Genomic DNA, 18,710 nt, shown 5'->3' with positions numbered 1-18,710 from the left:
CCGCACAACCTTACAAATAGCGGTGGTCCGTTCTGATCGGACTGACCCGTTCTCCGGAACATCCGGGAAGAGATTCACCCCCTCCACGCACAGAGATGCGACTTTCACCGTTCGACTCCAAACGTGAAAAAGTGTCCGCGTTACCGTGTAGTTTTCCCTTCCGGTACTTGATCCGTATGTCGTAACCTTGTAACGCGAGAGCCCACCAAGTAAGTTTAGCACTTTGAGGTGTGGACAATGTCAGATATTTTAAAGGATTGTGGTCTGTGACCACTGTGACTGGTCTCCCATAGATCCAGTAATTAAACTTGTGGAGGCCCCAGATAATTGCATAGGCCTCTTTCTTGATGGTAGCCCATCGGATCTCCGCCCCCTTTAACTTTTGACTAGTGAAGGCTATTGGCCTTTTTTGCCCTTCTGGCAAGAACTGCGCCAGACAGACGCCAATAGCAAAATTCGATGTGTCCGTGAATAGTATGAAAGGCCTTTCCGGGTCCGGAGAAAATAGTACGAAAGGTCTTTCCTGGGTCCTTCGGCGAGAACTGCGCCAGACAGACGCCGATAGCGTGATTCGATGCGTCCGTGAATAGTACGAAAGGTCTTTCCGGGTCCGGAGAGAATAGTAACGGAGCTTGCCCGAGCTTCGTCTTTACTGCCTCAAATGACCTCTCGAGTTCCCGATTCCATTCGATTGTTTTCGGTGCTCGGCGAGCGAGCAGATTGGTGAAAGAGTTCGTCAACTTCGCGAAATTCGAAATGTAGTCCCGATAATATCCACATATACCCAAGAAGCTCCTGAGTTGCTCCTTTGTCTTAGGCAGAGCTAGAGCGGTTATTGCTTTAACACGTTCTGGATCCGGCGTGTGTTGTCTGGAGCCGACGATGTGTCCTAGATATAAAAGGCGCGGTCTAGCAAACTGATATTTGTTGGCATTGACCGTCAGTCCGGCGACTCTTAATGCCCTTAACACCGCTTTGAGGTGGGTCAGGTGTTTTTCCCAGCTCCGCGAGTAGATGGCCACGTCGTCAATGTACGCCACGGTGAAGTCCTTGAAAGGGGCCAACACCAAATCCATCAGTCTTTGGAATGTCGCGGCTGCGTTTCTCAGACCAAACGGCATCACTTCCCATTCATACTGACCGCGATGCGTAACAAACGCTGTAAGGTGTTTACATTCATCCTCTAACTGCACCTGCCAGTAACCTCTACAAAGATCGAGCAAGGTTATGTATCTGGCTTCAGCTAACTGATAGACTAATTCGGCGGAGGGCACCATCAAGTAACGATCAGGCACTGTGTTCAGGTGCCAATAATTCACGCATAAGTGCATTCCACTCCCCTTTTTGGCTACACAGACTATTGGGTGAGCACATTCCGATACGCTAGGCCGGATTAGCTTTGCGTCTAAAAGTTCCCCTATGGTCTCATCCACCTTATTTTGCAAAGCTTGTGAAATCCGATACTTGGCGAACCTTTTCAGAGTCCATCCCTCGGTAAGGGTTATCCTGTGCGTCACTAGGTTTGTTTTTCCTGGCTTACTCCCGAATACCGAGTGGAATTCCTCTAGCACCTTGCGTAGGCCGGTCTGTGCCAATGCCGGAAGGTGTGACGGAATCTCCCCAATCTCTCCGCTCTTTCGTCCACGGTCGTGTAACTGCCGCGTCGATGGTGTCTCCACTATTTCCCCAAAACTTGCGTCTGAATCAAATACCACTCCAACGGCACAAATTTGCCTTTGGTATTTTCTGAGTTGGTCTAGGTGGACCCACTTCGTCCTACCGTCCTCTAGTCTTATTCGGTAGCTGCCCTCACACTCTCGCCTTTCCACTATGGCGGGTCCTTCCCACCGATCGTCGGATTTGTTATCAGGATACGTTTTTCTCACCAGGACCGTGTCTCCAATACTAAATTCTTTGGGCCGTGCCCTCAAATTATAATTTGTCGCGTACTGATTTTGTTTCACGTCCGCATGCTTGGTGCTATCTCGCTGACCACCTTAATACACTCCACTAGGGTCTGCAAGTATGCTGCAACTTTGTTGTTCAGACTATCAGGTGGCGTTACTGATCTGGTCCATACCCTTTTTGAAATGGCTAGTAGCCCTACTGGAGCCCTTCCGTACAGCATTTCGAAGAGTGATATGCCGGTAGTCTCATGCGGTACCTCCCTGTATGCCCATAGCAGAAAGGGAACGACCTTGTCCCAGTTCCTCTTGCTTTCCGCTATGGTGTGGCTTAGCATATTTTTGAATGTCTGATTCCACCTCTCCATGCTTCCATTGCTTTGTGGGTGTTCCGGGGTCGAAAATCTAATGCGTACTCCTAACATCCAAGTCATCTTCCGCGTTAGCCCTGCTGTAAAGTTAGTCCCCTGGTCACAGCAAATGAGTTCGGGAAAGCCTGTCCGCGTAAACACCTGTAAGAGCGTCGAACAAGTGGCCGTCGCCGAAAGTGATCTCATAGGCTCGACTTCAGGCCATCGAGTGCATAGGTCGATCATACAGAGAGCGTACCGGTGACCTCTAGACGAAGGGAGCTCTATCGGTCCGATCATATCTATATTGACCACTTGGAACGGGGTAGAGGGTCACGTGAGCAAAGTAATCGGAGTCCTATCCAAAATATGTGCCAGCGCCCTTATTTGGCACCTGTGGCAGCTCTGGCAGTATCTCCGAATATCTGCCGCCATTCCCGGCCAATAGAATACCTCATGAATGCGACCGGCTGTCTTCCGACTACCTAAGTGCCCTCTCCACGGAGTCTTGTGGGCTAGACACAAAACCTCTGCTTTCTGTTCTTGGGGCACTACTACCTGTTTAATGGGCCTGCCAAACCAACTATCCTGACGGTAAAGTATCCTGTCATTGACCACCAGCCCATCTTTCCCGTGTTTAGCGGCCTCCCACAATCGGGAGAGCGAATCGTCTCAGACTTGAACATCCCGCAGATCCATCCTGTCCCCCTCACCGTCTTCATCTCGGCCGCCCGCCGCACCCTGGTGGGGTTCCGGTTCTTTCCTTTGGGAGAGACCACTTTCCCTTTATTCTTACGTTTCTTATGTGTCTTTCCCCTTTCCCTTGGAGCTCTCTCTTCCGGTCTAACAACATACGGTAATCTTCTTCCGATAACAACTCGTCCGTTACAGCACACGTTACCAGCACCGGCCCCTGCAACCCTGGGCTGCCTTCCTCCCACAACTCTATTGGGATCGTTACCAAAACTGCGTTTACCCGGTGACCAAAGGCTCCAACCAGTTGGATTTCGCCCTTTATTTCCATCACCGACGTCGGGACCATTGCTTCCCTTATGTCAGAAATCTCTGCTCTCGAGTCGACTATAGCCGAAAGTCGATTTCCGCCACATACTAACTTAATCCTATTAGGCGACTCTTCAGCCTCTGGCCGATTGTACGCCGTTACTCTTGCCACTAAATGGTTTTCCGTCTCAGGTGTCTTGCTCGTGGACACGAGCCGTGCCTGTTTGGGCTCGCTAGTCGCCTTCCGGTTAGGGCACTCTTTCTTCCAGTGCCCGGCCTTCCCGCATGAGTAACAGCTAGCCCTGGGTGTTCGCTCGCTAGTATTCCGGGTCACTGGGTCGGGCTTTCTCGCCATCTCTCCCTTGGTGTCCCGTTGGTTCCTATTTTCCTTTTTCTTGTTTCCCAGATTACCGCCCGATGCTTTCCGCAAACTCCTCGATAAACTTCGCTAATTCCGCGGGCTTGCTCCATCCCTTCCCCTCTTGCAAGGTTACGTACTTCCTCGCATCGTGGAGTAAGACTGACTTTAAATGGTCTGCCACCGTTAACTCGATAAGTTCTTCCCTAGTCTTAACCTCCCTACTATCTATATAGTATTTATACAGGTCCTACAGACACGATGCAAACTGGGGCCACGTTTCCCCCACATACCGTTCGGCCCACCTTAATCCCTTTAAATATTCTGCAGGGGAAAGCCTCAACTCTTCAAGAATGAATTGCTTTAAAGAGAGGTAGTGCCTGACTTGATCTACCGACAATCTTGTTAGCGCCGCTTTGCATCTTTCTGATAGCACGCTCGGAACTATTTGCCCCCGCAATTCTTCCGGTACCTCGTAGGTCTCCAGAACTATTTCGACCGTACAAAACCACGATGGCACTGCCTCCTCTCTTTCCGGCATTTTGGGAAGGGCCCCTTTTACTCTCCGTGCATAGTCGTCAAAATTTTCCTTGACTGCACTGTTCTCAGAGTGTCGGGCCTCGTTACGTTGTCTATTCCGTTCTAACTCGATTCTCGCCGTTTCCTGCTTGATCTTTTCGAGTTTGATCTGCAGCCTAAGCCCTTCGAGTTCATCCCTAGAGCAGTCTTTCATCACGTTTGGCCCATGTTCCATGGTCGGACTGCCTTCACCTCGCGACCCATCTTCCTGTCGGTTTCCGTTATGAACACCCGACGTCCCCGGCTCATCGTCGTCCCTATCCCTTGCCCTAAATCCCCGCGATTTTCCGCGTTTCGGCATCTCTGTGCGAAAGAGAGTAAAATGGTGTACCTGGGTCTCTGATTGCCGGCGGTGCTGTATCTGTTCCTGGGTTCGCTTTCTGTGTTGTCTTGCGTCGCAGCTCAGTCTTCCCGAAGAGAGTCTTTTCCAATCCTGTTGTGACTGCGCCAGTAAAGTTCACAAAGTCGTATGATGTGTTCACTATTGGAAACCGACCCGGAGCGCCAATAACATCTGATGAAGTTCTGTGTGTCCTGTTGGGAAACACCGTTGCAGGTCTGTCGGGAAGACACCTTGCGAATATTCCGTTGCTTGAAGGCTCCGCTCGGGTCCAAACAATCTTCGAAACTTCTCTCGCCAACCGTCTGGATGGAGTAACGTGGGCGAACTCCTCGAATCCTGTAACAAGACGAACTCACTACACCACCTGCGTCCCTCTCTTCTTTTTCCCACACTTGAGCGTCCAATCCCCTCTTCTCGCCTCGACCTTTTCCCTACACACATGTCGGCCACGTGTCGGATGACCACCCGGTGTTTTCCCGTTCACATTTCGTCAGTCCCTCCCTCCACCGTCTTCTTGGAACGATGATCGTTATCAGCGCAAAAAGGGAAGGGCGGGAATCGTGTTTACACAATTCCACCCCGACATCCGGGTTTCTCTTCGCATGTTTAATACCTAGTTAGGGCCAGTTTCCTACCAAAATGCCTCTCAGAAACACTTTTTGACATATTTTATTTCTTTTTCCTAATTTCCATTACACTCTACATACTTTTGTTTATTACTTTTTAAATTATCAAATTTATTAAAGTTTTGTAAATGTTTCACAGTGTTTACAAGTGATATTTCGTTATTTATATTTACTACATTTATTGTACTTGGATCAAGATAAAAAATATGGTTATAAAACCAATATATCTCCTCCTGCAGAAACACTATTGTCTTTTCTTTTCAGCCTTGTCTACTCCCAACAACCTTCACCTATTGACACATCGAATTCTTCTGAAAACTCTACTATTGCAACTACTTCTTGTCACAATTCTCCGTCATCCTCTAATGACCGAGGTGATACTGCACATTTAAAAACACCAAAACTGTCAAAAGAAGAACCTACAGCATGGTTTAAGAAACATGTTTAAAATAAGAAAAAAAAGAAAGAAAAAGAATAAAGAGAAGAGAGACGTTGGAAGGAGTTCCAAAAGATCGAAGAAGAGAAACTCAAAGTTATGAAGAAATTATTAGAAATATTGAAAAAATAACTGAAATGCTTTATTCTTCTTAATTTGTGGATTATCTAGAAATAAACTTTAGATGAAAGTTTTAGGGAGGTTTCAGCATATTTAATTTCTTAGTTATTATTACAGGTTCTTGGTATTGTATGTATATTTTTAAGTTGGTGCATTAAATATAAGATGAATTGTGTTTTACCAACATTGCATAGGCTCATGGACAGTATCTTCTGATAAAACACTTTTCTGTAGATTCAATAGATTTCAGCCAGTATAGAGATAAACATAGTTGATATAAAATAAATGTTTTATATAATCTAAAAGATTTATATTGTAATATTTGTAAATCACATAATTCATAAGAAAATAAAGATTATGTATACTAATAAATATTTTATTAATGTAGTGTTTATTTGTTTGACAAATTTAGGGCAAGTAGACAAAGATTACAATTTCATTACCTTTATTTTTATTATATAAGAATAAGTTTTACTTTTATTACATTGGATTACCTTACAGAAACCTTTAATAAATATATAAAAATATAAATACGATTATACAAAGATAAAACTTTGCTTTTGTCTTTTCTTCTCGCCGTTCACGCCATCAGCAGTCCTTAGACGATTCACTAAATCTCGGAGACAACCTTTCCTTTGAGGCTACTGCCTCCGCAGAAAAAATGTAAAATCAGGTAAAAGCGTCATCTGGTGTTAATGCCACATTTATATTATCACGTAAACGGCAACAAGGAATGACAAAAGTAAAGTTTTATCTTTGTATAGTCGTATTTATATTTATTAAATGTAAATAACGCCGGCCGTGTACTTTTTATTTATTTACTTTTTTTTACTTTACAGAAACCTACATGTTAATTACATATAACAATTCTAATACACAAGAGAAATTTGTTTGCTAAATTACATTAACAATTTGCCAGTAAAAATGATCTACTAGCAATGTGTTCTCTCTTTTTTTTACTGATATTCACTTCTGGTCATTGAGAAAAATTTCTGGGGAGAGTTGTATTCTATGATGCAGAAACATTATCAAACACATCTAAAAATTTATCATTTTCTAATATACATAAATTATGTAGAATACAGGTGTTACAATAACTTGGGAATTCGATCAACTCGACACATAAACAAGTGGTTTAGTCTTCTAAATCGCCCAAATAATTGTCCAAACGCTTGTTCAATGACGACCCTGCTCGAACTTAAAATTTGATTAAAACGTTTTTCTTTCCTTGTCAAATGACCATTGTTTTTATAAGTTACCATCATATTTAAAGAAAGTGGATAAGATTCATCTCCAAGGAGATGGGCCCTTCCGGAATCATATGACGGTTTTTTTCAGGGCTTCACACAGTGGTGAGTTGCTGCAAACTCCGCAATCGTGAGAAGATCCTGGCCACCATGCAAACACATCCGTAAACAATAATTTAGAGTCACATACGGCTTGGAGAATGATGGATGTATATTGCTTTCTATTAAAATATGCATCTTTTGATGCTTTTGGGGCTGATATTGATATATGGGCTCCATCTATGCATCCAATTACATCCGGAAAGCTTATATCTCGTAAGGTCTCAAAGTTCCTTATGGTACTTTTAGCTTTTTCGCCTTTAGGCCAAACAATAATTTTAGACCTTAGCGAAGAGACAGTTTTAATAAAATATACAAATTATCTATAGACACGTCTTCTGCTTATTCCAAATCTGTCCGCGACGCCACGAAACGACTCCTGATTGCCTAACAACTATAGTGACATCAACACAACTGTTTGTAGTGATGTTTCTCTTAGTCCTGTTCGACCAGGTCCAGTTCTTTCTTCAGGACACTACGGTACTTATGGGTAAAGAGGATGCCAGTCGGAAATTGCGATCAAAATCGCATTTTTGAATGAAATTATCGAAATAACATTGGACTAGTAAATTAAACTCTAAAAAAATAGAAAAATTACTGTTTAAGTTATAAAAATGGAAAAACAGCAAAAAGGATGATTATTGATATCAACCGTGTGTCATCTTCGCCTTATACTCTACAAAACAATTAGCATTTTCATGTGGTTTTTTAACAGAACGGGCGAAATTTTGTTATATCGTTATAAATCGTGGAGTGTGGATATTTTTATTATTTTATTGCATGTATAATTTATTTTTACTACGTTTTTATGTCGTTCCCTTTACGCTTTATCTGTAATCATTGATGCAAATTAGTTGATTTGACGTCAAGACTCGCTCGTGCGATTATGCAAAGTAGATGAGCAAGTTACTCGTGGTGCTCGTTTGTGTATTTCATTATCACGTTCATTATAAAGTTTTGAAAATGGAATATACCTTTTGGGATTTACCGAACGACGAACGTGGAGCTATAAGTGTGTTTCAGAAAAATAGAACTTTACATTTTGAACGTTTTTGCAATAATAAGCATCCAACGAGTTTATATTTCTGTGAAATAGAAGGTCCGAAATGAGGTGCCACATCAGGACGTATCGACAGAAAATGGAAATTCGGACAGATAACTGGTTTTTTGGTTCCCGCATATCCTTCCTTGATGCTTTGCGTTTTATATACATTTGTTCGTCGAAATTTTCTTCGTTGGAACTTTGTAAAATGCAAGCAGGACTTGATTTTTCTACAACCATTGATTGGAACATTTACATGAAGGTCTGCGCCCATTCTGTAATTAGTCGTTGGGACGGGAAGATAGGCAATGTTGACAAGATTGTTGAAATCGACGAAACGATGTACACACGAAAGTATAATGTCTGTCGTCTTTTATCCCAACAATGGGTGTTTGGTGGACTATATCGAGAGCCAAAAGAATGTTTTCTTGTTCCAGTGCCAAATCGTTCGGCAGAAATGTTATTGAAGGAAGTGGAAAAATCATGTACGTGTCAAAACAGTCATAACCGCCACCTTCTCGTTAGTTAAGTCAGCCATCTTGAAAAGCGACCTCTGAACGAAAGCGTTTTTTTCTACGAAACGTGACGTCAGATTGTTAAACGGAGAGACTCAACGGAAAATTAACGTGGAGTCATCCGTTGAATTTAGAAACGTATGGATAGAAGGGATACGTGTCATATCACTAATTTCGTCAAACAATTAGCATTTAGTTTTTTTTAATAACACTCATTTCTACCCTAGAAACTAAATCTTTTTATATTAAAAATTATTATAAAAAGACAAAATATTTTTAATATAAAATCTCATATCAGAAGCCGCCACACATAATTAAAACTTGCTTGCCGGAAAACTTGCAGAACTCGTTAGCGAATATTTGCTTTGAAATGAAATTCTCTCCAACGAAAAGCGGAAGTTGCGGCGTTTTCGGATCTTTTCTAGAAGTTACGTGGAGTCCAAGCCTATTTGAACAGATTTGCTCAACCTTCCTAAAGTTTTTGTTTAATATTCGAAACCACCAGCGTAATCAATACTTAAAATCGCTCAGTTACTTTCTTCGTGTGTATATTATGATAACCGCATGTGATAATTAAAATAGGTGAAAATATACAATATTGAACAAACGCAAAAAAAATGCCAAATGCTTTTTTAGATTTATGTATCTGTCTCGGGTTACGTGATTCGAGTTTTCGCCTATGACGGGGATCATAGGTCATTTCCTAGAAGTCTTCTAAACGCTTTTTTACAGTGAAAATTTTGGAGATATTCGACGTCACGGAACTTTAAAATGATTCACATTAATATATCCGCAAGGGAACAGCCCGCTGAAAAAGGTCATCTCTTCCAATGTTGATTGTGTTTTAGTGATTGAGAAAGGATGTTTAAAAGTCTTCAAAACTTTTTCTTTTTTCATAAATCTTGAATGTTGCATATTTGTACAGTTTTAAACATATAATTCGTCAGAGATTTTTAAATGTTTACCTTCCACAATGTTGACTTCGTTAAAATCAATTTCTTAATTACATAATAATTAGTGAAAGGCGTACACAAGCAATTTTGTCTATATTTATGCTTAAATGCGAGAAATTCTCTTGAAATTCTGATATTAACAAATCAGTTTTTATAAATTATGTATACGAATTGCGAGACTAAATATTATCTTTTGTTGTCTTAGTGAATTATGTTCACTTAGGCAACGAGTCTCACTCTTATCGCATCTACGATTTTTTGTGTTTTTGTTTTTGTTTTTTTTTCTGAAAATGTCCTGAATTTTCTTGTTTTAAAATTGTTTAAAAATAAGCATTGGGAGGTGATAGAGTCGTCTATCAGAGAATTTAATACAGCAACAATTATTCAGAGGAGATCTTGGTAACAAATTGAAGCAGATCCATACCAGTTCTAACCCATTCATTTTTCGAAAACGTTTCTGCTGTTATATCAAATAAATTGTATACATTAGAAAAGTTTATATAATAAGATGTAAAACACAGTGTATGCGGATCCGAGCAGAATAAATGTAGTAAATATAAATAATAATATATAACTTAAAAACATTGTAAATGAATTTTAATAAATTTGAAAATTTTTGCGAAATATATAAATCTAGCCTGTCTGAAAAATGTTTCAACTATGAAGATGCCACAATTTTACCTTCAGCTTGGATGTATGTAATCAAAAAGAACTCACAGTTTAACGAAAGACACAGTCGGTAAAAAAATCCTATGTTATTATATTTATATTCGTATTTATTTTATTTTTTTATATTTATTTTGATTAGTTCAATTTCGGTATTTAATGGTCTAATTGGATTTTTTTGTATTTTGTACATTTTAATTTAACATGATGTTCGAAGAACTTTGAATTTAAATTGCTGTGTGTTTAGATAAGAACAATTGTAAAAGAACAATTGTAAAAGAACGATTGTGTAAGTTCATGTAACATCAATAACCTGATGATGGCTTCTTCAGTGGGTTGAATACGTTCGTTCAATGTATTAGACGAAGTTTCCCAATAATAATAAGTGTTTAATATACTTTTTATTTGAAATAATAAATTTTTGAGATAAACCACTTTTAGAAGTATTAAGGTTAATGAAAAGAGAGAGCTGCGTACACAAAAATGAAGTTTGATGTAATGATGTTACAAAAAATTCTGTCTAGTAACTTTTCATAATATCAATACAATGAGACAAGAAATTGAATTTTCATTTCAAATAACTTCACGCGATAAACCGCGAAACGAATATATTTGCATTGCTGATTCTATTTTTCATCTTATTAGAACAAATATTATACATTCCTTTTTTCATTGCATAGTGTTATAAAAGCGCCAACGAGGAAGTTTCAGAATAATATGTATACGAAATTAATAACAAAAAAAACTTTTATATTTATATAGTATTTATGATCTATAATTTCTACGAACATATATTTCAAAATTAAGCTGTCATTTTTATTGTTATTGAAATATATAAATTCTTTCCTTCTTTATCCTTGCCTTTTTCCATGTTTATATGGGGTCAGCGTTTCCTACGCTAATGCGTTTCTTCCATTTTTCCCTATCAAAAGCTTCTTCTCTCCTAAGTCCCCTTTGGTTCAATTTTTTCCAACGCATCTTTGGTCCTTTTTTTGTTATAATTTTTAACAAATTAAAATATATAAATATGAATATGATATTTTATTAACAATAGTTTACTTCCGAGAATTTCTTTGCAGTAAATACGACCGCACGTATTTATCTATATTGTTACGATAGGTTTGGTGTTTACATTGCATGTGCATTGCACTGTTAATGAAAGAACAAAAGGCCAAGTATCGTATTTAAGTCCAAAAATCCAAAATGAATTCATTTCTTTACTAGCATCTAAAGTTCGAAACAAAATTATAAATAATATATAAAGACAGCAAAATATTTTAGCATAATAATTGATAGTACTCCTGATATATCTCATAAAGAACAAGTATGCCAGATTATCAGATATGTCAAAATTGACAATGAAATGGTAACTATTGAAGAGAGGTTTTCTGATTTTGTACTATCAAAATGTAAAACGGGACAAGAACTTGCAATTGAAGTTTTGGATAAGGTAAAAAAATGATGGTTTAGATTTTAAAAACATAAGAGGACAAGGATACAGTAACGGAGCAAACATGACCTGCATATATTGATATAATGGCTTGCAAGTGCAAATAGCACGATTAAACGATCTTTCCAAATTTGTTCCTTGTGCCGTGCATTCGCTTAATTTAATTGGAGCTGACGCAGCAAGCATTACCGTGGAGATGGTTTTATTTTTTTGGAATAATCCAGAAATTGTTCAATTTTTTGCTTCTTCTACCCGAAGATGGTAAAAAATTACAACATTACTAAAAATTACATTTAGTAATGTTGTAATTTAACACTTAAAGAACATAGAGACACGAGATGGTGCTCTAAATCATGTTCAGTAGATGGAAATTGTACTGATTACTCCCCATGGAATTTCGAGACTTTTAGTATATATCTGAACTCAAAGGGTGCGACGAGTTCAACGGTACCCTCCAGGGCCGGATTAACCCACTTTGGGGCCTAAGACATTTTTTCCTACCGGGCCCCCTCCCTCTCCCACAAGAAATAATGCACACAAAAAATATAAAACAAAACTAAATACAGTAATACCTCACATACGAACGCTTCAGCATACGAAATTTTCAGTATACGACATGAAATTCGAACATATTTTTGCTCCACGGTACGAACAAAAGCTCACCATACGACGTTACATTAGTTCGCAGCGCCACTGTCATGATCACGTGTTCTTTCTGATTGTGACTGTGACTGATTTTATTGAAAAGAAACATCCCGAAAAGGTTCACACTGGCCGCATTGCTGCTCAGTTTAATGACATTTGCCTAAGTCATTCTAGAAACATTTTAAAAAGTAGGCAAAGCCAAACCTCTTTGGATAGATATTTTACCAAGCGACCTCTATCTAGTGAAGGAAAGAAAGCAAAAAGAGGTGAATAAAAAATTTAAAAAATATATAAAACAGAAAATATTAAAAAAAATTAGTGTTAAGTTATTTTTAGTTATTGATACATTATGTTATGTAAGTTAAGTTTTAGTATCATTTCCCTTCTCCCTCTTTTCCGCCACCAGTTTACACCTCCATCGTCGTCTATTCTCAAAGGTAAAGTGCAAATAAAGCTACATTTTTTTTTTCATCAATCGTTATTCCATTATGGTTATTTATACATTTACAACTACAAAACGCATTTTTCAGTGTTTTCTTTACTAAAGTTATTTTTTCAATGTACTACTTAGCATTAATTTGAGTGTTTTTTTCGTGTTGGAACGGATTATTTGGTTTTACATGTAATCATATGAGGAAAAATGATTCACCTTATGACATTTTCATGATAGTTTAGGAACGGATTAATTTCGTATTCTGAGGTACTACTGTAATGTGAAAAACTAAAACAAATATTAAAATTTTTATTAATAAAAAGTATTTAATATACAGCAAAAAATTTTAGTTTTCTAGAAAAGTTTGAACAGTTTGTTTATAAATTTAAAAAAATTGAAATTTATTTTATTAAATGTCTAACAAAAGTTATCTTTATGCTAATTAGTCTTTTATATTAATTTCTTATTGCTTTTAGTATTTAACGCTATATTAATTCTTTATAAAATATGTTTTTGGTATGTATTTTGGAGTGTCTAGAACGAATTAATTGGATTTACATTGATTCATATGGAAATAATTGCCTCGGTTTTCATTGGTTTCGAATTTCGCCGATTGTTTTCTGACGGATTATCGACGAAAACCGAGGTATCACTGTATTTATATACTTACTTTTTTAAACTATCTTGGCTTTTATTTAAATTATTTTTTTCATTATTCAATTTACCTCTCATGGGTAAAATATTATATTATTTAAATATTAACAAAAAAGGTTAAATTAAACAATTGATATGTTAAGGTAATATTGTTATTGTATAAAAGCATTAAGATTAAAGATAAGATAATTAGCATAAAGATAAAAGCAATGGAATTGTTCGGCTAGACACGCGTGGTCTTATCTTGTAGAAGCTAGTTGGACACGAGCTTCTAGCCTACATCGCCCTGTAGTAAAGTGTGACGTAATTGTCATGTAATAGTAGTTGTATGCGCTTATGATGATCTTATCGAGGAAATAATGCCTTCCGGGAATTCCGTTTAAGGGTTACTGGCCCCTATTCAGGCGTTACAGACGTGGAGAAAACCCGGAAAACTTCACGTGGCCAGCCCGCCCTGGCAAAGCGCGAACCCATGACTGAACTCCCAGTGTTCAGCAGACGGAACCGTTGGCCAATGGTGGGCCGTCGCGGGGTAATATTCACACGAGAAATAACGCCACACTGCGCCGGAAAACGCGTGGGTCGCCCTTTGTATTCGCAAAATTAGCAGCGAGGTCACTTGAGCACGCTGACGAAATCCGAGGCAATCGACGAAAACAGAAATTTTTCGCGAAAAAATCGACGATAACCGAAGTCAACAAAAACCGAGGTATTACTGTTTAAATAAACTTTATTTAAAAATTCTGTTTTCTAGTCTTTAATTCAGCAAAATTATCAATTATTTCATCATAATTAATATTATCCAAAGCATTTTGTTCGATGTATAAAACAGCTAAAGAATTTAATTTTGATTCATTCAGTGAGTTTCGTAAATAATTTTTTACACGTTTTAATACTGAGAATGACCTTTCACCAGATGCATTTGATATAGGCAAGGTTAAATATATTCGTAATAATATCTCTGTATTTGGAAATGTTGACACTATTTTTGTGCTCTTTATAAATTGCAGCATATCAGATGGCAACGTTAAATTTTGGCTTTTGCAAATTAATTTAAATTGCAACAATTCCTCGTCCAATTCTTCAGTATCAATGTCGCCACTGTACCATTTTTTTAGCAATGCGGTATTAATTGATACGTCCTGTCGTCAGCTATGTTTGTATGAAGAGTTTTAAAAATTTCATCAATATCTTTGTAACTTTTGCTTCTAACTTTTAATTCAAGAGATATTTTATCACAAATTACGTAGAAACAATTTCGCTTAAACATTTCTTGGCTCTGACAAAAACTTACATTTCCCTCATCATTATAAGCATCATCAAAGAAACGTTTTCTTTTTTGGGACCTTATTCCAAAATCACAATACACTTTTATTTCTGACGTGCTTAATGCCTCTGCTTCTATTTCCAGAAATGAACTTCTTAAACTATTAACGTAATCATATAAATTGTCAAAAATATTTACTGCAAAAGATAGTGGCAAAGTAGGATTTTGTAAGGATTGACTGCTTGCATTTATTCTGGAAAGAATTTTATCCCAAATAACTGTTAACAAAATGAATTCTAAAGTATTCATTTTGTTTGCTATTTTTCGTGATTCTTCTTTAACAGAACATTTCTGAGATTCCTCTAAAGATATTTCAAGAAGAGCCCTTTTTATTTGGTCGAACCCAAAGCGAATTGCCTTAACTGCATCAGCTCTACAAGACCATCTCGTAATACATAACTTTTTTACTGTGAAATGTTTATTATTTGTGGCAAAAGCTTTTTCTAAAATGTTCCACCTATACGTAGAAGCCGAAAAAAAGGTATAAATGATTTCCAGTAAATTAAAATATGTTATTGCCTGCAAGCATGATTCACTAGCACTATTTATTACTAGATTTAATGAATGCGAAGCACAAGGAACGTAATGGGCTGTTTCACTATGTCTTTTAATGCGGTTTTGGAGCCCATTGTATTTGCCGGACATATTTGCTGCATTATCGTAGCTTTGTCCTTTACAATTGCTAATATCAAGTCCTAATTTTGCAATATTCTGTAAAAGTTCATTTTCTAATGATTCCCCCGAGTGAGAATAAATGGGAATAAATCCAAAAAATTTCTCGATTGGGGTTCCATCTTCTAATAAATAGCGCAATATAAAAGTTAATTGGTCTACATGTGTTATATCAGGAGTAGAGTCAATTATTATAGAAAAATATTTGGCAGCTTTAACTTCTGTCACAAATGTTTCTAACATTTTCTTGTTCAATATTTCAATAAATTCATCACAAATAGTCGAAGAAAGATAACTCACGTTGCCTTTTCCAGCTGATCCATATTGTTTTATATGCGATGCTAAAAACTCATCAAATTCTGCCAAATATTCTAGAGCTCCAATGTAATTCCCGCTTTGACATTCAGAAAAAAGTTCATTAGAGCCACGAAATGCCAGAGAATTTTTAGCTAAAAATTTTATTGTTGCTACCACCCGCAGCAGTACTTTTCTCCAGTATTTTTTTTTTCTAAATACCTTTTTTCAACTATAGTATCTACACGTCCCTCAACTGAATTTCTTCCTATCAAAATTTCAATAGAATGCCTATGATCAGTAGAACGTTCATGTTTTTTTACTCTTACACTTACATTTTTCCAGTCCGAGAAGCCTTCTGTAAAAACGGTTCTTTTGATCGCAAATATCTTGCAAACATAGCAGTAAATTGCTTTACTTCTTGGGCTATACACTAACCATTCTCGCTCAATTTTTTCACCGTTTGCCTTGTTACGAGTAAAAATATTTTTCTTTAATGTCCGAGTTACAGTTTTTCCACCTTCTGTCACTACTTTTTTAGCGGTGTGTACAAGAGAAATATTTGACGATGGTTTATTTTTAAGCAAATAATGTTGCATGTCTGTTGTTAAATTTAAAGGCCATAATGAAATGTCCAAATTGTCAAAAACTAAAATATCATTAACGGTATTTGATCTACCTTCTATATTTTGTATTTCTACTTCATTAATTGCATTTTCGTTTTTCTTCTCAACCTCTGGTATGTTTTTGGCTTCTATATTTTTCATTTCAACTACTTCAATTATATTTTCATTGTTTTCTATCTTTTCTATTTGTACTTCTTGATTTTCACTGTTTCCAGAATATTCACCAACGTCCTTTTCTTCAGGCTCAACTTCCACATTGATATTGTCTACTTTTGTATGAATAAAATATTTTAGCAGAGCGTTTCTATGTTTATTTGCTTCTTCCTCCAACTTCTTCTTACACTTTCTTTTCTCAGAACCCGAAGCGTGATGATAATTCATTTTCTCTAATATATTAAAATTTATAATTTAACAAGCTCAAATAATAAAAATTATAAAATTACAGTAGACCCCCTATAACACGGGTTCATATAAGACGGATTCGTATAACACGCTAAAAGAGGCTCGTACCAGTATAACACGGTAAAAGAATGAGTCAGATTGTCATGGCCGACTCCTGTCTCAACAGGATTGGTCGAATCTGGACCAATAGTGGGCATTGTACAAACCGTTGAGTTTAAACAAGCGGCGGACCTACTAAAAAACATTTATTATTCAACAGTCATAAAAATTAAATTTCTATTAATGACGTCTCCAAAGTTCAGTGAATTTTTCGCAGAATAACTTATCGGGAAACACGCGTCCGCCGTTCGATGAGCCGCTCCGCGACGAAAACAAGCTTAAGCATGGGCGTGTTCAAACGGTGCGCACTCGGTAAGTATTCCTACAATTTTTTGTTTATAAAATAGTTTATATGGATTATTTCCAAAAAATTATACGTGGTTTGGAAATGTTCGAGTCAAATTAGTCTAGAATCGATTAATTTTATGGAAGAAAACCTTTCAAACAGCCGTACCCACTAAACTGCACGAGTGCCCGGCTCATAAATTTGTAAAATCTAAGTGACTCGTACAACACGGAATTCATATAACACGGAACGTATCTACCGTGTTATACGGTTGTCTACTGTATTATAATAATGGTAAATGACCTACCTCTGAACCTCAACTTGCTTTACAGTAGAAAAGTAAAGAATTCAAAATTCACACTTGCAACGAACTTCACACTGTTCAATACTAGGGGCGCTCCTAGCTACTATTTAAATTAACAATATAAATATTATTGTTACAGAATGACTCTGCTGCTACTAGATTTACAGACATTGCCAAAATCGTCCACAAGGTCACCCCAGCGATGATTTTCAGCTTTTATTTAGTATAATTCAGTATATTATTATTTTTATTTGCAATAGGAATTTATTATTTATAAATGCCCACTAGGGGGCGTCCCGGGCAGCTAGTTTAACAATATTTCGCAGGATGTTAGAATACGTATAGTTAATATTATTCTTATCGCTATAAAAAAATTCGAAATTATCGGAAGAATTACTTTCAATAAGAAGAAACATAAGAACATATTTTCTTTAGATTTTAGAATTCATAATAACGATATAAAAAGCAATATGTTTTTATTTATTTGTTTATTATATACAGTTGTCCAACAGAAAAGTAAACTATCTTATTTACCAGTGGCGTGCCGTCATTGGAAGCGATGGAAGCGCCGATTCCACCTTCCAATGACCTTCTCTTGTATTTTATAAAATATAAATTTTCGTATTTTAACGTACTTTGCATTAATTAAAATTAATATTTTATTATAACTGCATTATGTATCTTTTACAAATTTCTATACTACATGTGAAAAAAAACGATAAGATTGCTATTGTATATTCGAATGATTCGGTGGCGGAAGGAGTGTCGAAACCGGGTCAGTTTCCAATCAGCTAGATTATATAGGCATTGTCACATGCGGTTTACAGAGCACCAACCTCACCCGGTTTAGCTGGTAGAAGCGACACACGCATAAAGAGTCCTACTTTATATCCCGGAGCGGTTGTGGGCTGTTAGCCACCTGCCTGTCAACTTCCAAGCAGCCAGATTATAGGCATTGGCGCATGCGCTTTACAGAGCACCAACGTCACGGTTTAGCTGGTAGAAGCGACACACGCGTAAAGAGTACGCGACTTTATATCCCGGAGCGGTTGTGGGCTGTTAGCCGCCTGCTAGATATTCGGCCACCCTCGCCCGATTATGTGAATCACGAGCAGACTAGATCAACGGCGGGCAACCCGCGGGCCAGCTACGGCTGGCGAAAAGTTTCTATCCGGCCCGCGAGATCTTTAATAGATTATTAAATTTGAAAAATAACTAATTAATAGTTATTTTTCCAATTCTTTGTAATTTTCGAAAACGATAAGAGAAATAAATGTA

This window comes from Centruroides vittatus, unplaced genomic scaffold (assembly GCF_030686945.1).
Source record: "Centruroides vittatus isolate TY-2023 unplaced genomic scaffold, ASM3068694v2 contig_387, whole genome shotgun sequence".
Classification (NCBI taxonomy): domain Eukaryota; kingdom Metazoa; phylum Arthropoda; class Arachnida; order Scorpiones; family Buthidae; genus Centruroides; species Centruroides vittatus.
Note: the sequence above shows the minus strand (reverse complement) of the source record.